Genomic DNA, 6,626 nt, shown 5'->3' with positions numbered 1-6,626 from the left:
CCTGAGCATTGACTGAATAATCTATGAAAGGTTATGTATTATATATGTAGAAAATATTTGTTCTTATATCCACACAGCTACAGATAGGTGTTGATAACATCATCATTATCCTCTATTTATTGGCCACCTCTAGGGTTCTCAGTTGGATAGGAAAGTTTTTGGTTCTCCATCTACTGTCTTATAATGTGTTTTCCTTGGGGACTAATTGGTGTGACATGCATTTTAAGTTGATTTTCCAATGAAGTATTGGCTTGGACTCATCCAAACATTTTTGTCTTGTTTGTGGCAAATGGCTGGCCAGTGTTTAAGCAAGCAGGATATTATAATGAAGAGCTTTTCTTTCCTTGTAAGGATAATTGCTTACTAATGAATCAAGTCCCCATCTTCGTTTTTTATTTGTACCAATTTATGGAGTAAATGTGATTTTATAATATGTATATAATGCATAGTAATCAAGTCAGGTATTTAAGGTGTTCATCACCCATGTACAATACATTTTTTTTTTTGAGACGGAGTCTTGCTCAGTCGCCCAGGCTGGAGTGTAGTGGCGCGATCTCGGCTCACTGCAAGCTCCGCCTCCCAGGTTCACGCCATTCTCCTGCCTCAGCCTCCCGAGTAGCTGGGACTACAGGTGCCCACCACCAAGCCTGGCTAATTTTTTTTTGTATTTTTAGTAGAGACGGGGTTTCACCATGTTAGCCAGGATGGTCTCCATCTCCTGACCTTGTGGTCCGCCCTCCTTGGCCTCCCAAAGTGCTGGGATTACAGGCATGAGACACCGCGCCCGGTCGTACAATACATTTTTTTTAAGTATAGTCGTCCTACTCTACTATTAAACATTGAATATATTCCTTCTATCTTACTGTATGGTTGTACCCTTTAACACATTTTTCTTCATCCTCCCTCCTATCTGCTCTCCCATTCATGATTCTCAGTCTCTGTTTTCTAACTTTTCACTCTCTACCTCCATGCGATCAACTTTTTAGCTCCCACATACAAATGAAAGTGTATGATATTTTTCTTTTGTGCCTGCCTTACTTCATTTAAGACAACCTCCAGTTTCTTCTATGTTGCTACAAATGACATTATTTCATTCTTTTTTAATAGCTAAATAGTATTCCCTTATAATATATACCACAATTTCTTTATCCATTCTTCCATTGACAGACACTTAGTTTGATTTTATATCTTTGCTATATTCTGAATAGTACTTCAATAAATGTAAAAGTGCAGATATCCATTTGATATATTAGTTCTTTTCCCTTGGGTAGATACCCAGTACTGGGATTGCTGGATTGAATGGTAATTCTATTTTTATATTTTTGAGAAAACTCCATGCTATTTTTCATACTAGCTGTACAGTTTACATTCCCACCAACACTGTATAAGAATTCCCTTTTCTGTGCATCTTCACCAACATCTGTTATTTTTTGTCTTTTTAACAATAGCCATTCTGAGTGGGTTAAGATGATACCTCATTGTGGTTTTGATCTGCAATTCTCTGATGATTAGTGACAGTGAACATTTTTTCATATACCTGTTGGCCATTTGTATGTCCTCTTTTAAGAAATGTCTTTTTCCTCTGTCTACCTTTTTTATTTAATTTTTTAAAAATTTTATTTTATATATGTATATATTTTTATTATACTTTAAGTTCTGGGGTACATGTGCACAATGTGCAGGTTTGTTACATATGTATACATGTAGCATGTTGGTGTGCTGCACCTATTTACTCATCATTTACATTAGGTATATCTCCTAATGCTATCCCTCCCTCCTACCCCCACTCAACAGGCCCCAGTGCGTGATGTTCCCCTTCCTGTGTCCAAGTATTCTCGTTGTTCAATTCCCACCTATGAGTGAGAACATGCGGTGTTTGGTTTTCTGTCCTTGCGATAGTTTGCTGAGAATGATGGTTTCCAGCTTCATCCATGTCCCTACAAAGAACATGAACTCATCATTTTTTATGGCTGCATAGTATTTCATGGCGTATATGTGCCACATTTTCTTAACGCAGTCTGTCATTGTTGGACATTTGGGTTGGTTTCAAGTCTTTGATATTGTGAGCATAGCAGCATGATTTATATTCCTTTGGGTATATACCCAGTAATGGAATGGCTGGGTCAAATGGTATTTCTAGCTCTAGATGCCTGAAGAATCGCCACACTGTCTTCCATGATGGTTGAACTAGTTTACAGTCCCACCAACAGTGTAAAAGTGTTACTATTTCTCCACGTCCTCTCCAGCACCTGTTGTTTCCTGACTTTTTAATGATCGCCCTTCAAACTGGTGTGAGATGATATCTCATTGTGGTTTTGATTTGCATTTCTCTGATGGCCAGTGATGATGAGCATTTTTTCGTGTGTCTGTTGGCTGCATAAATGTCTTCTTTTGAGAAGTGTCTGTTCATATCCTTCACCCACTTTTTGATGGGCTTGTTTGTTTTTTTCTTGTAAATTTGTTTGAGTTCATTGTAGATTCTGGATATTAACCCTTTGTCAGATGAGTAGATTGCAAAAATTTTCTCCCATTCTGTAGGTTGCCTGTTCACTCTGTTGGTAGTTTCTTTTGCTGTGCAGAAGCTCTTTAGTTTAATTAGATCCCATTTGTCAATTTTGGCTTTTGTTGCCATTGCTTTTGGTGTTTTAGACATGAAGTCCTTGCCCATGCCTATGTCCTGAATGGTATTGCCTAGGTTTTCTTCTAGGGTTTTTATGGTTTTAGGTCTGACATTTAAATCTTTAATCCATCTTGAATTAATTTTTGTATAAGGTGTAAGGAAGGGATCCAGTTTCAGCTTTCTACATATGGCTAGCCAGTTTTCCCAGCACAATTTGTTAAATAGGGAATCCTTTCCCCATTTCTTGTTTTTGTCAGGTTAGTCAAAGATCAGATAGTTGTAGATATGTGACATTATTTCTGAGGGCTCTGTTCTGTTCCATTGGTCTATATTTCTGTTTTGGTAGCAGTACCATGCTGTTTTGGTTACTGTAGCCTTGTAGTATAGTTTGAAGTCAGGTAGTGTGATGCCTCCAGCTTTGTTCTTTTGGCTTAGGATTGACTTGGCAATGTGGGCTCTTTTTTGGTTCTATATGAACTTTAAAGTAGTTTTTTCAAATTCTTTGAAGAAAGTCATTGGTAGCTTGATGAGGATGGCATTGAGTCTATAAATTACCTTGGGCAATATGGCCATTTTCATGATATTGATTCTTCCTGTCCATGAGCATGGAATGTTCTTCCATTTGTGTCCTCTTTTATTTCATTGAGCAGTGGTTTGTAGCTCTCCTTGAAGAGGTCCTTCACATCCCTTGTAAGTTGGTCTAGGTATTTTATTCTCTTTGAAGCAATTGTGAATGGGAGTTCACTCATGATTTGGCTCTCTGTTTGTCTGTTATTGGCGTATAAGAATGCTTGTGATTTTTGCACATTGATTTTGTATCCTGAGACTTTGCTGAAGTTGCTTATCAGTTTAAGATGATTTTGGGCTGAGACCATGGGGTTTTCTAAATATACAATCATGTCATCTGCAAACAGGGACAATTTCACTTCCTCTTTTCCTGATTGAATACCCTGTATTTCTTTCTCCTGCCTGATTGCTCTGGCCAGAACTTCCAACACTATGTTGAATAGGAGTGGTGAGAGAGGGCATCCCTGTCTTGTGCCAGTTTTCAAAGGGAATGCTTCCAGTTTTTTGCCCATTCAGTATGATATTGGCTGTGGTTTTATCATAAATAGCTCTTATTATTTTTAGATACATCCCATCAATACCTAATTTATTGAGAGTTTTTAGCATGAAGGCTGTTCAATTTTGTGAAAGGCCTTTTCTGCATCTATTGAGATGATCATGTGGTTTTTGTCTTTGGTTCTGTTTATATGCTGGATTATGTTTATTGATTTGCATATGTTGAACCAGCCTTGCATCCCAGGGATGAAGCCCACTTGATCATGGTGGATAAGCTTTTTGATGTGCTGCTGGATTTGGTTTGCCAGTATTTTATTGAGGATTTTTGCATCGATGTTCATCAGGGATATTGGTCTAAAATTCTCTTTTTTTGTTGTGTCTTTGCCAGGTTTTGGTATCAGGATAATGCTGACCTCATAAAATGAGTTAGGGAGGATTCCCTCTTTTTCTATTGATTGGAATAGTTTCAGAAGGAATGGTACCAGCTCCTCCTTGTACCTCTGGTAGAATTCGGCTGTGAATCCATCTGGTCCTGAACTCTTTTTGGTTGGTAAGCTATTAATTATTGCCTCAATTTCAGAGCCTGTTTTTGGTCTATTAAGAGATTCAACTTCTTCCTGGTTTAGTCTTGGGAGGGTGTATGCGTTGAGGAATTTATCCATTTCTTCTAGATTTTGTAGTTTATTTGCATAGAGGTGTTTATAGTATTCTCTGATGGTAGTTTGTATTGCTGTGGGATCGGTGGTGATATCCCTTTATCACTTTTTTATTGCATCTATTTGATTCTTCTCTCTTTTCTTCTTTATTAGTCTTGCTAGCAGTCTATCAATTTTTTTGATCATTTCAAAGAACCAGCTCCTGGATTCAATGATTTTTTGAAGGGTTTTTTGTGTCTCTATCTCCTTTAATTCTGCTCTGATCTTAGTTATTTCTTGCCTTCTGCGAGCTTTTGAATGTGTTTGTTTTCGCTTCTCTCATTCTTTTAATTGTGATGTTAGGATGTCAATATTTGATCTTTCCTGCTTTCTCTTGTGGGCATTTAGTGCTATAAATTTCCCTCTACACACTGCTTTAAATGTGTCCCAGAGATTCTGGTATGTTGTATCTTTGTTCTCGTTGGTTTCAAAGAACATCTTTATTTCTGCCTTCATTTCGTTATGTACCCAGTAGTCATTGAGGAGCAGATTGTTCAGTCTTCATGTAGTTGAGCAGTTCTGAGTGAGTTTCTTAATCCTGAGTTCTAGTGTGATTGCCCTGTGGTCTGAGAAACTGTTTGTTGTAATTTCTGTTCTTTTGCATTTGCTGAGGAGTGCTTTACTTCCAAGTATGTGGTCAGTTTTGGAATAGATGTGGTGTGGTGCTGAGAAGAATGTATATTCTGTTGATTTGGGGTGGAGAGTTCTGTAGATGTCTGTTAGGTCCGTTTGGTGCAGAGCTGAATTCAATTCCTGGATATCCTTGTTAACTTTCTGTCTCGTGGATCTGTCTAATGTTGACAGTGGGGTGTTAAAGTCTCCCATTATTATTGTGTGGGAGTCTAAGTTTCTTTGTAGGTCTCTAAGGACTTGCTTTATGAATCTGGGTGCTCCTGCATTGGGTGCATATATATTTAGGATAGTTAGCTCTTCTTGTTGAATTGATCCCTTTACCATTATGTAATGGCCTTCTTTGTCTCTTTTGATCTTTGTTGGTTTAAAGTCTGTTTTATCAGAGACTAGGATTGCAACCCCTGCCTTTTTTTGTTTTCCATTTGCTTGGTAGATCTTCCTCCATCTCTTTATTTTGAATCTATGTGTGTCTCTGCACGTGAGATGGGTTTCCTGAATACAGCACACTGATGGGTCCTCTGTCTACTTTTTAATTACATTATTTGTTTGTTTCCTGTTGAGTTGAATTCCTTGAATATTCTTAATATTAGTATTCTGTTGGAAGAATCGTTTGCAAATATTTTGCCCATTCAATAAGTAAGTTGTCTTTTCACTCTGTTGATTATTTCTTTTGTTGTGCAGAAGCTTTTTAATTTAATTATGTACCATTTGCCAATTTTTGTTTTTGTTGCCTGTGCTTTTGAGGGCTCAGTCATAAATTCTTTGTTTAGCTCAATGTTCAGGATAGCTTTTTTTCTAGATTTTATTCTAGTATTTTTATATTTTGGGTTTTTCATTTAAGTCTTTCATTCATTTTGATTAGAATTTCATATATCGTGAAAGGTAGGGGCCCAGTTCCATTCTCTGCATGTGGCTATCCAATTTTCCCAGCAGCATTTGTTGAAGAGGGTGTCCTTTCCTCAAAGATCTTGACTTTGTTAAATATCAGTTGGCTATAAATATATGGCTTTATTTCTGGGTTTTCTATTTTTTTTCCATTGGTCTACATATATATATATATATATATATATATATATATATATATATATATATATATATATATATATTTATATGCCAGTGCCATGCTATTTTGGTTACTGTAGCTTTGTAAAATATTTTGAAGTCAGGTCATGTCATATCTCCAGCTTTGTTCTTTTTGCTCTGGATTGCTTTGGCTATTCAGGCTTTTTGTTCCATATAAATTTTAGGACTGTTTTCTCTAATTCTGTACAGAATAATGCTGGCAATTTAATAGGGACTGAACTGAATCTGTAGATTGCTTTGGGCAATATGATCATTTTAAATTCTTTCAATCTGTGAACATGGGGTGTTTTTCCATTTGTTTGTGTCATCTTCAATTTCTGTCATTAGTGTTTGGCAATTTTCCTAGTAAAGATCTTTCACCTACTTGGTTAAATTTATTTCTAAGTATTTTTTGTAGCTATTGTAAATGGGATTACCTTCTTGATTCCTTTCTTGGCTAGATTATTATTGGTTTATATAAACACTATTGAGATTTGTATGTTGATTTTGTATTTTGCATCTTAATTTGTTGATCAAATCTAAGAGATTTTGGT

Source organism: Gorilla gorilla, chromosome 5 (genome assembly GCF_029281585.2).
Source record: "Gorilla gorilla gorilla isolate KB3781 chromosome 5, NHGRI_mGorGor1-v2.1_pri, whole genome shotgun sequence".
Lineage (NCBI taxonomy): Eukaryota > Metazoa > Chordata > Mammalia > Primates > Hominidae > Gorilla > Gorilla gorilla.
Note: the sequence above shows the minus strand (reverse complement) of the source record.